Source organism: Colossoma macropomum, unplaced genomic scaffold (genome assembly GCF_904425465.1).
Source record: "Colossoma macropomum unplaced genomic scaffold, Colossoma_macropomum, whole genome shotgun sequence".
Lineage (NCBI taxonomy): Eukaryota > Metazoa > Chordata > Actinopteri > Characiformes > Serrasalmidae > Colossoma > Colossoma macropomum.
In genome coordinates, this window is record NW_023494793.1 from 5551087 (window position 1) to 5567049 (window position 15963).

General features: G+C 39.9%; 1 protein-coding gene across 4 annotated transcripts in view; it reads right to left on the reverse strand.

The window, feature by feature from the left end:
* Positions 1-15481, reverse strand: part of ncor2 (nuclear receptor corepressor 2) — a 179295-nt gene extending 163814 nt beyond the window's left edge. For 3 of the 4 annotated variants that reach the window (XM_036578276.1, XM_036578273.1, XM_036578274.1), the window contains exon 1: positions 15294-15481. The gene's annotated coding sequence lies outside the window, so the exon portion shown is untranslated. The remainder of the gene's footprint in view (positions 1-15293) is intronic. The other variant, XM_036578277.1, reaches the window with a different exon arrangement.
* Positions 15482-15963: the final 482 nt, after the last annotated feature.

A 15963-nucleotide genomic window follows, 5' to 3' on the forward strand; every position in this document is an offset into this window, starting at 1 on the left:
CTGATGTTTTCAGAGCTGTGTAGACACACAAAACTGATCTTTTCAAATCCGACCTGAGCCACTTTCATATGTGGTCCTAGATCGGATATGTATCCTATTCGTGGCCATGCGACCTTAATGTGACGTTCAGATCGGAAATCGTGCTTTTTTTCCCCACTCCGCGTCCACCATCATTCAGCGTTACCATGGCAGCAGCGCCGAACAGAAGTTAAAGCCTGTAAATGGTGGAAAAGCAACACATCTCACCTTTTTTACCTTCGTCTCGCTCTAATAATGAAGCTGAGAGCTGATCAGAGCTAATTATCTTCTCAGCGAAGCTCGTTCTGCTCGTTAGTTTGCACTGATGATGAACATGATTTATTCACAGACGTTACTGAGTAGGATGTGGTCATGAGGGTCATTTCAGGACTCCGGTTCGTCACATTAATGACAGATTTGAGTCACTTACCTAAACGAGTGTGAACCATCGTGTCAGAAAGATCGGATTTGAGCAAAAAAATCAGATTTAAGCAATGAAGCTTGTAATGTAGGTATGGGGAGCAGGTAGCCTAACGTGCTACCTGCTCCCCATGCCTACATTAATGCATCTGATCCAGCCAATCAAGGCCTTCTATAGAAGCTAATCAGATGGAGCAGGTGTGGCTCGAACTACAGTCCACAGGAAGGTATATCTTGAGGACTAGAGCTGGTACCCACTGCTCTAGCGGTTATTGTCAGTTATTGTCAGTTCAAAAAAATGATAGCAACCTACATGCATCGTGCAAAAAGACGTTTAGACAGAGCTCCCACATGGCGTAGCTGTTTAACGTTTGGCCGTATTTTTGGGGAACAGATATGTGGTATATGTGGTAATGAACTGTATGTGAAATGTTGAATTAAAGAAAAAAAAACATTGCACACGTTTCTTTTTTAATCAGCACTCCGGGGCCGTATCTAAGAGTCAGTTTCACACAATGTCAGCCCCCGTCTGTCGTTTTGTTCACACACAGACACACACACAACTAGCCTAACACTCACAGTCAATCACACACATATTTTTAGTCTCTCTCGCTCTTTCTCTCTCTCTGTTTTTTTTTTGGCGGGTCTCCAGTTTCCTGGAAGTGTCAGCGAGGCAGCAGCTGTTGTGGAGGGGCCAAATGAAGGGACAGGCAGAAGCTTTCTCCTCTGTACACAACCTCCACATCAGAATAAATGCAGTCCTACACCACAGCAAACGCACACCTGAACTGACTGATCAGCTGATATTAAACTATACAGTAATGAAAAACATTCAGAACAGCTCATGGAAACGTAAACCGACATTGCCGATACGCCTCTCGCGCACCTTCAAGCACCTCTCATTGACCACTGTCAATGGCCAAAACTAACCATCTGGGCGGAGCTTATCAGAGTGGGCGGGGCTTATGCTATGGACACACCCACATTCAAGTGACTGCACTTTTTTCCTGAAATGCTGAGCGCGTTTTCATGCACTTAATAATCCGATAACTGCAGAAAATCAGATTTTATCAGTAATGCGATCAACACGTTTACATGCACTTGAGTAATCAGATAATGGGGAAACACCAGGTCTACATGGGTCAGATAGTAATCAGATTTCTGCTTTGCAACCAGCCAATAAACTCACAGAAGAAGACGTGGCGTAAACGTAATGTTAATGCTTTTTTTCCTAAAACACTGAACCACTTTAACCGAAAATATGAACATACATCATCTAGAAGACGAAGAATATTTCAATTCTTCATTGCCTCAAGCATGTATTTGGTTTCAGCGTCGCTCCAAAAGTGTTTTGCTGAGTCTCGCGGCAGCGCTACTGGCTCATTTCTGGTACCGGCGTATGTTTTCACACTTACGCAGACTGAGAAATCCGAAAGAAATCAGAGTAAGAGTTTACATGAACTGAGAAATCTGATTACTGAGCTAAAATCCAGCTCTCTTTATCAGATTTCTAGACCTTACTCCGACCTAAGAAATTGAGAATGCTGTTTGTATGACCATCTGAGAAATGATGACTTCAGAAATCCATTTATGATCAGATAATTGAGTGCATGTAAACACACTCACCATACACTATGTATGTGGTATTAAATATTGTTTACTGTACATGTTACACTGTATGTTTCACTACAACAACTAGCACCATGAAATCAGCGTGAAAAAACATGAAATGCTGTTTTTTTTCCACCTAAAATTAAAGTAAAAGCCAACTGAAAATGTTGAATAAGCAGCTCCAACCTGTTTTTTCTGTGACCCTGTAGCACAATGCAGGTTGCCTAATGCACAGTAATGAAAGGCTGTAAAGCTGTGATTAGCTGGGTCAGGTGCATTGTGACCTGGAAAAGAGGGAAAATACAGACTGGCTCTGCGTCCTGGTGGATTTGAAGCTGAATTAGTTCAGGTTTGCACTAGTAGTGCTCCTTCTCAGCTGGGTCAAGCAATGCCCCTTGGAACGTTCCCAGTGAGAAAACCACATCAAGCCTATTTGCCACACAATGCTCATTTCCTGATACAAACCCAGAGCAGAAAACTACAGCTGTGAACCAAAGACACGGCATAAAAACCATAATTTCATACTACGATCTGCCCATTTACTTTATCAAATGGAAAGCTCCAAACATGAAATATGTAACAAAAACTTGGAAATAGTAACTGAACCCTATGTTAGTGTAGCAATTCTCTCTCTCATTAAACAGAAACACTTTTCGGTCCGTTCATCACATAATTCTCACACAACATAAAGGACAGCTTGCATTTTAAAATGGCGTTTAATATGGAAAGTTTGACAGTGACCAACTGTGATGGGCACATATTGCTTATTTTATACTAGAATACAACACTAACTCAGTGTTAAGTAGCAGCTAACCGTATAACACATGTTTACATAGTTTTATTTCACTTATTTAGACAGAAGCAACTGAGGAAATCTAGAAAAATTAGAGCAAAACAACACTGTGTGCAAGTTGGGTTCATAAAGCTGGGAGGGTTACAAAAAAAGGTCATTACCAAAAGTGAAATTCTAAAACTGAGCTTAAAGAAAAAATGAAAGTAAAAACAAAGCAGAAAAAATTAACTATCCACCATATAACCGTTCAAAATCACGTAAGAGAATTACTCAAGAGATAAGCAACGTCTTTGGCACATGAACACATCTAATATCACTACCACATTTTTCAAATACCACAGCATCAAAATGGCCTCACATGTTGTGCAAAGTCCAAGTTCTTCCTTTTTCGTTTGACCGTCACTGATAAGGTTAGTAAAGTTTTGTAACAGAAACCAGAGACACGCGTCACCTTTCACACTTCTGAGGAAGGTTTCAGCACCAGGTTTCAAAACCCTCCACCTCACACACACAGACTTTACCAACCGCTTGCAGCTCATTACTAATTACTGCTTCTCAGAACCAAAACATTTAAACACACACAGGGCTGATGTGTTTAGAGTCAGGACTGAGTGGTTAGCTCCTGCTGTGAGCTCTCAGGAGAGTTAATGGGACAGTAATAGGAGCCCCACTGCTAACAAACTGATTTCCTTTTCCTCAATCCATCGTCAGTGGCTCAAAGGTCCATCTGTCCTCCCAAATCTGAACTCCGTGAAACTTCATAACCAGAAATGTGAGCGATTATAAAGTCTTTTTTAATGTTTCCGCAAACAAACAAATAAAAGTGGAAAATCCATGTGAAACCGACATTTTTCCAAAATAAGATTTAATATCAAACAATTAAACAATTAATACTGACCATTATTTTCCATTTACATGTCAAGGGTGGATTCCACATTAATCCCACATTAATTCCACAATTCCAGTTGTTTTCTCTAAACAACGCAATTTGTAATAGCTGATTATTTCACGCTGTAGTGGTGTTAGCAGTAGCTGGTTGTACGAATCAACCAAGCATTTATTATTTCAGATATTGACACTGGAGAAACAAAAACATGGGCCAGAAAACGGCAAACAACAAGCGAAAAGTCAGCATGCTTTAGCTTCCGATACCAAAAACGATTAAATTCTCACCTCTGTCATGTAATCCTGAACAGCAACTCCATCTACAATTCATTTTTCTCATGTTAGCAGACATATAAATAGACAGACACTAAAGAAGTGGTTTCCCCTTTTTTTTCTAGTAGCACAGCAAGAGGTGTATGTTTTCCTGCTGCAGCTCACTCAATGCATAAAGCATAAACTGCATACTTTGTGCATGCGTCCCCCTATAGCAGAGCTTTCATACCGCAGCGGTTTCAAGCTTGTAGGCCAGTCTTTATAGAGAATAAAAGTCTAAGTAATATAATAATCAAATCTGTTAGTAAAGCACCGTTTAAGCTTTGGCCATATTCAATTATATCATCTGATATTATCGTTTAAGCTGAACTTTGAGCTCCTTAAAATCAGTACTGGCATCGTTCACAATGTTTCAGGCCCTAATATTGGCACTAGCTGAACACACATGCCTTTTAACAGCATAAACACACTCAGAACAGCAGCTAAAGGACAACCTCTGCCAAGCAGGGAAATCATAACAGCTTTACCAGCTCCATACCAAGCTCCCCACCAGCCACCAGCAGTTCAAATGACCTTTCTAATGAACACAAACAGCACAATATAACCAACCCCGACGCACACACACAGCCCTCGAACTCAACAGCCGACCTTCACCAGCCAGCATGGGGCCATTAGTCAAATAGTCTAAATGGCATTTGCAGCCCATTTCCCTGAGCCTTTTATAGTAATTAAACACTTGGCCCCAGTCACACAGACATGGCATACAGCAGAGCAAAACCACCCATCGAAAACGCTCGATGCACTCCCCCAGTACAACACCCAGCCGAGAGGAGCCGGAAAACGTCGGCATATCGCTGCTGTCGAAAGAAAACCTTTCATCTCCATTTCTGACGTTTTTTAGTTTTTGACATCATTTGAAAAATGCCTGTTACCCTTAACACAGTATGTAAATTTCATGATGAACGGATTAGAAGAAACGGCCCAAAATGACTTGGAAAAAAGTCTGGTTCCATTGACTTACATTAAAAGTAAAGCAGGTTTTTTCCATCTCCTGTAAAGTTACCATTTTGGAGATGCGAGGTTTCTTCTGACAACAGCAATAAAGACCTTTCTGAGTGTAAAACAGACCATCCACACAGCTCACCTGAATGACTGGCAGAAGATTCTGTTCTCCGTAACATTTATCATTATTAAAACAAGAAGTTACTTGATTAGTAACTGAATTATCACATGTAGAACTGTCACTGTCAATTATACTAGCAATCGAGCGCTACTTATCAAAATTTACCAAAGACACTATTTTAATCAACGACTAATGAAGCTGAATAAATTAACTGTGACATCTAATTAACATCATTACAGCATAGAGGCCACTGACGGCTAAATGCATGATGTAGACTTTGGAAATATACACACTATCAAGAGTAATGAAGCCTGCTGACCTTTAGAGCATGTATGGTTAGCGTCAGTTAAGCAGCTAATCTCTCCATGAGCCCCAGGCTAGGGCAGAAATCTGTCCTTTCCTGGAAGACCAAAACACTCATGACATCATGACTGACATAATATTACCTTTGACATACAGCGCCACAGCAGCAGATATGAGCTGTTATCGCCTCACAGTGCCGGCTAACGCTCCGGGGTCAAAACGCAACGTCCCACTCAACGACATCACGCTAGGATCATTCCTCAGCCCATGGGATCACCACACATTATGCAATTCAAGGGCTGAGATCTCAATAGGATATGCGGGTGTATATATAAGGTATGTTTTCTAAGTGAAAATAAGTTACCGCATCCCTTACAGAGACCTAAATACGACGTTTTTCTCTACTTTTTATTGCACAATGTCTATTTATTTGCTGGGTAGAAAAAATAAAACATACCACATAAAAAGTGCCATAATTTTCACACATTCCACATCTGACATTGTATTTTTTCCCCCCAAAATGTTGAATTTTGCAAAGAGTAATTGTACACTAAAACGTTCAGAACTTACTTTCACTTAGAAATCAACAAAAGCCCAAACTTTTGCACACGACTGTCAGCTCTGATATGAGCTCAGCACATATCAGGTCAGGAGGAGATACAAAAACAATTATCACAGTATTTTCTAGTCAAAAGTTGTGATTATTGATAGTATAACCACCCATGTGATCTGACTATTTAATGTATTTTCAGAGCACAACTGATTACCATCTATCGCACAGTGGTATCGGGTTACTTGTGAATCAATCATCGCTGATATCTGATTACATTTAGATCCTAAAGCATGTAGCATGACGCTAAGAGGTGGTACTTGTATTACACTTATGATGAGGCTATTTACACCAACATGGTGAAAATACTCAGTCAACAAAATGAACAGTATGAACTCGCCACACATTTTCACTTAATCAAATAAAGCACCCACCTCAACCTAGCAACTGCAATTCACATGAACTTCTGTAAGTCAAACAGCCCTCGTGGTTGAGTGTACTTAAATGTAGGTCACAGGTCTGCTGCTGTTTCAAAACATCCAACCACAAATTGCACGCAATCATCTCCACACTCATCTCTAATATTGCTGCAACTAGTGCTGCGACAATACCAGAATTTAGATTGGTATCACAATCACAATGCTCACCAAACGATACTTAATTAAATAAAATGTTTAAAACTATTTATCACTGGTTGGAACACTGGATACTAGACTGAAGAGCATAATTAACATGACTGTTTTACTTAACAGCCTTTTTTAAAATCAATGCAAAACTCTTCACGCAATGTCAGCCCAGTGTTGATTTCTTTAAATAAAGCATTGAAAGTACTGAAAATCAGAGTATCAAATATTTGAAACATTGCAATACTGAAAAGGTACTAAAGTTTCAATACTTTCAGGGTTCAATGTTAATTTTTTCTCCAATTTGCCCACGAACTGAAAATTCACCGTCGTGAACCAAATCCTACTGTCCCTAACGGATCTTTGTATTTTTAAGGTGTTTTAATAAGCACACATAAACTAATATTTTGTTAAGGTTATTTATTCTTAAAATAAAACGTTTTAACAAAAATGCTCAAACCCCTACTACTGATTTGTATTTCTATTTTATTCTAAATAAATTCACATTAAAGTTATCAATAATCTTAACGATAGCATTTGCATGCGTAAGTTAGGAAATACAGGGTGTCCCAAAAAATTGACATTATTTTGTAGTCTAATAACAGCCAATTCTCCCTCAAAGGATCTCAAATTTTAACAAAATGTGTAAAAACTAACCAAGTTTAATTTTTAATGTTTTTTTCAGGTTGAAGAATGGCGTTCACTAGAAATGAAAAGGCATTTTGTGTGTTAGAATGTGCTCAAACACAGTCAAACAAGAGTGTGCAGCGAGCATTTTCAAGAAAATTCAATAAAAATGCACCAATTGGAAAGCAGATTTGGACAGGGCACAAAAAATTCAACACAGCATGTTTAGCAGGATCTGGACTACCGACTTGACGTGTGACGTGTCACAGGCGGTGCGCATATGCGAACATTTGTGAAGCTTAAAATCGGTTATAAAATCTACATCCCTCTGAATTTCTTGGTCAAATTTTGATAAATAAATCTTGTATTGTTCAACATGAAGCCTATTTAATTTCGTTTGCCTACGACACATACTCACATATTCACATCTCAAATTATGTCAATTTTTTTGGGACACCTGTATTACCTTCTGCAAGTCATGTTGGTACAAAACTGGCTGCCAAGTTGCATCTTTAATCTGAAGGTCTGTTTGTGACAGAGAGGCTTATCGTCACACTGGATCGTCTGTTTTCTAGAAGTTGTAGTTCCGACAAAAAAAACCCACTTTTATCTGCCTTTTAGGATTTTCCCTACAAACTTTACAGAACATCTCAGGTACAAAATAAGAACTGTGTGTTCCATGAGGGAATGAAGCTGCGGACTTGCTTTGCTTCGTATTCGCGCTTCACCGACGTTCTCCAGCTCGCCTCGCTCTAAAGTCATTTGTCAACAAATTAAAACCATTGGTTTGTTTTAACTGGACGCATGAATGGATAAGACCATGTTTGTATGGCGAGACGTTAAATATTCAAGTGAACTGAGCTGAGTTGTTTGGCCTGTTACGTTGTTCAGTTAACGCACTGCGGAACCCACGCCAACATGAACTTGCCCAACTGGGCAACTGATTTTTCGTGCCGCTGTCCCGACATCGCGTTTTACTCGCCCCAGGCATTCGAGCAGTCGCTACTGTTGAACCCTGACTTTGTACAACTCTAGCTAATTATTTCTGTAACCAGTTAACCAATTATAGCGCCTATAATCCAGTTAATCGGCTAATAAACTATGCCTTCTACTGCTTCCTCTTTCTCTGCTCTTCTTACAGTACAACCATCATCAAAAATCCATCTGTGAACAGCAATTTTGTCTTTTACGGTGCAACGAAAAGCCATTTCGCCGTATGAACACTATACAGCATTACAGAGCACTGGACTTTGAAGACTTTGTATTTCGAGTCATCGATTTTGTAATCACTGGTAGTTAAATGGACTGCTGATGCAACTGATTGACCACCTACTATAACACATACCAGTGACTGCAAAACCAGCACCACAACTTGGATTAAAAGACCTCTTTATAGCACATTACAGGGCACTCTCCAAACCCCAGTCGCTCAATTCAGTGTAAACAGTGATGGAGACCCAGTTCAAAAATTAACACCTCATCACCACACAGTCATTTACTCACATTTTTGGGAAGCTGTACTGGCAACAACAGATCAACAAAAACAACAAACCATCAAATGAGGAAGTGGTGCCTCGTCTGGGGGAAACCATATCCTAACCACGTGTGACATCCATATCTTCACTGCTGAAAACCTGTAAATAACTCACATTCACCGCTGGCCACACAGAGTGGGCCGCACAAGACCTTTAATACAGGACGTCAAGAAGAAGCGCCGCTGCATCTCTGTTTCCACATAAATCCATCAGATGGACAAAGAGATTAAAAGCCACAAAAGGAAAAAAAAAACATTGGCTCGCATAATAAAACTGCAATGGAAGTAGCCTTAAATATCTTTGCAGAGCCCATCTGCTGAGTAGTCAGGGGACAGTATGAGAATTTCCTATTATAACACCAGGATTCTCAGGATGCACGGATACAGGAATTCTTAGCCAATGCTGATATTTTTCACATGCATAACTCTTTATGCTGATACCTCTTATGCTCGTGGGTATATTTCAGTTTTTCTATCTGAATTTACATGCCCAAATCATAAGACAAATCACTCAGTAACTGCATGAAATAAATGTAAATGTTTGTTTTTTTTGTAGAAGCTCCCCTCAAATTAAAGAAAATGTGTTTTATGATCATAAACATATTGCTCTGTGCTTACAATTTGTGGCTGAGCCAAAAATCTTAGTCGCTTTTTGTATTTTTTTTTATAATACTAATTTTTACAGCGCAGATCACTGAAGAGACGCCATCTGGGATCCAGTTTATAGCTCGGATTTGTGGAAAAGTGGGTCGACTTTCAGTAGAAAAAAAATGTGAGTTCAGCTTCTTTTATTATAAAGTTTTAAAATTACATTACCCATCTATTTGACTGGAAAGAAGACAGTTACAGCTCTCGTATGACACCCACCTTTTGAATGAAGCTTATAAAATATGAAAGTCATAAAGTGAAGAATATGACAAAGTGCATTTTGGAACCACCGGTGGTTCCACAGAGTTAAAGAGCTTAATAAAGTGGAGAAACTGGGAGTAAATCCACCTGGATTAGCATTAGGGAGAAATCAGGGATTATAATGCAGTAAACTACATAAAATGGAGACGTCTTAGCAGCACCTAAACATTCTGCACCTCCAGGGTCCAATAAATGTGTCAACAAATGTCAGATCGATTCATCAGTCAAATCTAGTAATGCTACCGTTCTCTAAAATGTGTCCCAAACACAGTTTTTGGCTATGTGCCTCATTTTTTAGTAGGCCTATCTAGCAAAACCAAGGGCCCATTGCACCCTCATGCATACAATGACAGACCTGCCTACTGAGATAGGAACTGTTGTTTAATTGGAAACTAATTAAAATTAAATTAATGCTCTATTTTACCAACAACATTTGCTGAAACACTGTTTATTTGTTGGTTAACGGTTAATCATTGGGTGTGTTTACATGCACTCAATAATCCAATCATAATCGGATTTCAGCAGTTATCTGATTATTCAATGGTCATGTAAACAGCACGCTCCAATTTCTTAGATTGGAGTAAGATCTAGAAATCCGATTAAGAAATCCTGGATTTTAGCTCGGTAATCAGATTTCTCAGTGCATGTGAACTCTTACTCTGATTTCTTTCGGATTTCTCAGTCTGAGTATGTGCAAAAACAGACTGCGGTACTGGAAATGAGCAAGCAGCGTTGCAGCAAGACACAACAAAACACTTTTGGAGCGACGCTGAAACGAATTGACGAAGTGAAAGATTTAAATATTCTGTATGTTCATATTTTCAGCTAAAGTGGCGCAGTGTTTAAAAAAAAGCCACGGCATGAAGTTTGAGTTTTACATTACGTTTACGTCACGTCTTCTTCTGTGAGTTTATTGGCTGGTTGAAAAACAGAAATCTGATTACTGTCTGACTCATGTAGACCTGGAGTTTCCCCATTATCTGATTACTCAAATGCAAGTAAACGTGTTGATCGGATTACTGACAAAATCTGATTTTCTGCAGTTATCGGATTATTAAGTGCATGTAAACGCATTGATTTACATGCCTAGCTGATACCAGTGCAGAATTTTCAGTATTGTCACTACGTTGTTACAATATAAGGAAAATATTTACAAAGCAATGATACACACCAAATTAATTCAACCACAGGTGAGCCACTGATACATGCGTCACTGAACCTCTCATATTTTGCTATAATACCAAAAAAACAACTATAATTTACATAAATATGAAATAATCACCTTCACTACTATGGTTTACTGCATATAACTGCAAACATGTTGTCCATTTGTGTATTTTGCAGGAAGACTGTGGGAGTACAGCTGTTTACTTCCCCTGGGATGTGAATCACACATGATTAACACAATCATTAACATGTGAAATGGTATGATTATCACGCGGGTTCGTACTGCAGTACATCATGAATAAAACAGGCCTACGCCTACTGCTGAGCGCGTTCTTTGTGCCTACAGCAGGCGTTCCAGGTGCACAGAGAGAGATGTCTAAGCATCCTTAACAAGCTGTAGGCCTCCTCAAAGGGAGGAGCCCCAGTGACCTTCATGTTCTGCCATGTTTGCCCTGAGTGCAAAAAAACAGCCAATAAAATATGGCACAGTCAGCTAAGCGGCCGGCACTCAATACCGGCAGCGACAGCCAAGACGCAGCCGCCGCACTAACAATACCAAAGCGCCTCATTTCCCCAAGTCCAGTCCGAGCGTCTCATAAATCAAAACGAGCGATAGCCAAGCTGGAACAAGGACAAACGACCCGAAACCGTAGAATGGTTTTTATCTAGTCTCTGAATTGAACTTGAACCTGCTCCAAGTTCATCTGAGGCGAGGCAATTGTTCAACTTAAACTAAACACCAGCACTGCCTGCCATAATGTTTGCAGCTGCGAAACTGGTGTAAGGCCCCAGCGCTGGAACAAGCTCACAAAGTTTTGAAACATTAAGTGATAAATGAAGGCGTGTAGGCTAAACATTTGACAAGGCCGCATTTAAAACACCACATCATGAGCCCTTCGTCTTAAATCTGTATCAAAACATAGTGAGACAGAGAGGCCTGACTTAACACCTTAGAGTAAACAGCAACAGTTAAAGAGTCCATACCACAGAAAAACTGCGGTAGGCCTTAAAGAAACACTGTTTACGCCCAAGTCCATATGGTCCACGTATGAAAACTAAGCAGCAAAACAGCCTGTTTTGAATTCACTGTATGTCACATGTTCAGCCTAGAGCAGCGTAAATAACATATACACATATACATACATATATATATATATATATATATATATATATATATACACACTTATATATGACATAATTGACAATCTAAAAATGCCTGATGCCCTTTACATTGTGTGTACATTCCATGGTGAATGGACTAAACGAAATGGCCCAAAATGACCTGGAAAAAAGTCTGGTTCCATTGACTTACATTAACAGTTATTGTTATTTTGGAGATACAAGGTTTTTTTCCGACAGCAGCGACATATAAAATAAGTCTTAAATGTTCACAAAAACAGCGTATTTATTCTAAGGGCTAAAAAGAAGTTGGAAAATGGTCACGGAAGAATGAATTAAGACTCCTTTTGGTAAATAAAACCACACAAACGCTTTAAGTGGGAAGAAACAAAACACAAGAAAAAAAAAAAGTAGGATAGGGCCCCCTTTAGCCGAGCAGAATGAATCTGGAGCTGACAGACGTCCAACACAAATCTGTTGTATTCTGGCCATGAGTGCTGGCGACCACATAAAGCAACATGTCTGTGTGAGGCCACTTCTGTTTTGAGTTTCAGTATCGTATTAGTCCAGTTAGGGCCAACTAACCAGACGCCAGGCCTTTGTTCACCTCCAGTCGCACAGCCAGAAAGAAAGAGGAATGGTCATGGTTATTACACAAATACACACACTCTCGTTTACTTAGTCAGGTATCTGAATAAGGCATGCACAGTTAGGAATAAACAACGCAAGACCTGCGTACTGCATGATGTAGGGAACGCTGGGAAACAAGCAGCTGACAATGCATCTCAAGCCAGGTGAAATGTCAACAACTAAGCTATACATGGGGATACAGTAGTATATTAAATAATATATATTTACGTGTATTTTCAAGTAAAGCACAATATTCGGGAGGACCTCTGAGGGGGAGGTGACATCACTGATTAACATTACCGCCACCCCAAAATCATATATGATGAATTATGCTTAAAATGACCCGGGATAAGAAGTACCGGTTGACTTTAAAACATAAATCACCAAAATCAACCAAATTATCAAGTAGATTTGATCACTTGGAACAGACACATCACACCAACAGCACAATCATTCAGCACTGTTGTCAAAAACTAGTACAAAGCTCATCATTTCCTGCTTCACATTCTTCACTAAATCCAATTAAACAGGCCTAATTATGCTCCCTTTTTCATAATCCATGCAGCTGGTCAGTTATTTAAGCACTGACGATGTGCATGATATGCTTAAAAGAGCCCACTGTGACGATTTAACACGATAGTGCTTTTACCACCTACACTAGCTGCACACAACTGGCTTTTATTCATAACAGTATTAAATAACGTATTCAAATGCTATTAGAGGACAAATGAGCAAATCCATAGCAAAATGGCTCAAATGCCCATCCCAGAAACAAGGAATGCGACTCAACAGGGTGAAGCTCCACACTGGCTCACCTCCAGTTACACTCACTGGCTTAGCTTACGTCGGCCCCATTTTTCAGATTCCTGCACTTTTTCGTGTTTGGATCAGCAGGCCTCGACTTCTTTGGGCCAAAACGCAGCAATTTACTCCTACCCACATACCCCGATATCTGGATGTCTTACACTTCCTCGTATCAGCAAAAATCAGCAATAATCGGCACACGCTGATCCAGAATACCATCACGCTGATAAGGACAAAGCATTCAATAATACCAAATAACATGCATCTCTTTAAGTGAGTCTGTATGAAGTGTGTGAAGTAGAGCTGGGCAACAGGATGGTATTTATGGTACTTATCGTGATAAATTACACCACAACGTCATTAAGCATATTGCGGATATCGTCATTAGTTAAAAAAACACCTTCCAACTGCATGTTAGATTTAAAAATCACTTGCCAACGTAATTAGTCCTGTTTAGATGGATTTAGTGCAGCACCGTGGATTCATGTTTTTTTATAGTATGTTTTAAAATGTGGATTACTTTGTTTGACTCATCAGACATCAGAAAAAATAAATATAGTGACATATTGCGTATCATGAAAAAACCTCCTGAACATTTTGCCATATCGCCACCTCTAGTACTCTTGAATCACTTTCCGAGACCAAATCATAGGCTACGTTTTTAACGTGGTGAAAGTATAAGGGCTCAGAAATGCTGCCCATGCAGAAGCGCCACGACTTACAGACTGAGGAATAGAAACAATAATGTGGTTTAAGTTACAGACTTAACTTTAACTCCTCTTCCATTTCGAATCTACCACCAGTAAACCACCTAACAAACTGCACCTCTAGGAAGATGATACGTAAGCTAATATACGCAATATGTAATCCTTCTATAGCATAATGAATCACACCCATGGGTAGAGCCGGGCAATGTATCAAAATTCATCATTATTGTGATAAATTACAACACAATATGCTTTTCTGAGTGTATTGTGGAAATGGTCAGTACTTAAAAATCACTTCCCAACTGCATGTTTTCTTAAGAAGAGAGTATAAAATGGGGCACTATTTTGTCTGTTCAAACTTACCAGAAGCAAAAAATAAATAAATAAATATCGTGACAATGTGCATCGCGATATTATATTTTATCCATATCGCCCAGGGGTTATATTTAGGTTTTAATGAAGTTACACTGAGGTCAGGACATCCACATTGAACACTCTCCACCGTTCAAATCACAGTAACCAGGCGTGGAGCTAAATCAGCAGCTGGTAATACAGGTTAAAGCAGATTTAACTTGCACAGCGTAACGTGGTCGACGTTACATCTGCTGAACTACCCGTTAGGACGACAGCAGTAAACACCTCAGAGCGAGATGTCTAGCTTAATAAACTGTCACACATCCATTAAAAAACAAAGTAAAAACACAGAAAACTCACTATAATGTGCGATTTTATCAACACACGTTGTTTCTCAGAACTCAACCTACATGTTCAAGAGAAAAAAATCACGGTTTTAGCCCAGTACCAAAGCCTTAAGCTGCCGTTTCTTTCCTGACAGCTTAAATTAAATTTTAGATTACTGAATAAAATCCAGGTTACCGTTGGTCAATAACACTCAGCTAGCCTGCTAACCGGAGCTAACTTAGCGAAACGTTCATCTTTTCGACCAAATACTCGCAGCACACAGACGCAGACAGCTTAAAAACAACAGTAAGCAGGTCCTACATTAGGCAGGATTGCGTTTCGCCTAGAAAATGTCTGACTTTTGTTGTATCTCTCATTGTCATCTCCCCTTCAGCTAACGCTGCTAGCCGCGCCGCTAAGCTAGGCTAAGCTATCGTTAGCGCTGTGCTGGGCTTTGAGAAAGAAAGCGGCGCTCGATACCGGAGAATAAACAAACATTTATCCGTGATTTCTCACCGTTTCTCGTTAAGGTTTGAGGTCTGGCGCCGTCGGACCTCTCGCAGTTTTTCTACACGAAGCAAAAATGTTCCCACCGTTAATCCACACATGCAGAAGTGTTTTCTTCACCCTCATCGGGTTTTCGCCCCCGTTTCACTTTAAGCTACAGAGAGAGAGAGACTGAACCGCCTCCTTCTCTCTCTCTCTCTCTCTCTCTCTCTCTCTCTCTCTCTCTCTCTCTCTCTCTCTCTCTCTCTCTCACACACACACACACACACACACACACAGTACAAACTCAGTCACCTCTCCCTCTCTCTCTCTTTCTCTCCCTCTCACTCACTTTCTCGGTTTATTTTTCTTTCGTCCCTTTCACACATTCTTTCTGTTTTTCCATCTCTATTCCATCTCTTTCTTTTTTTTTAATCTACCTTTTCCTCTCTTTTTGTTCTCGCTCGCCCCCCCCCCTCTCTGTTTTCACTCTTTCTCTTGTCTGTTTTGCAGTTTCTGCGGATCTAAAAGCCACATCTGAGTGAAATTTGTGCTGCTCGCAAGTGCAGTTCAGTCATCGATCACACACAGAGCCAGAACAGCTCAGACTAAAGCCCAGCACGACTTGGTCTAAAATCCAGACCAATTTAGTATTAAACCTGACATACTTTAGACTAAATCTCAGCATGATTCTGTACTT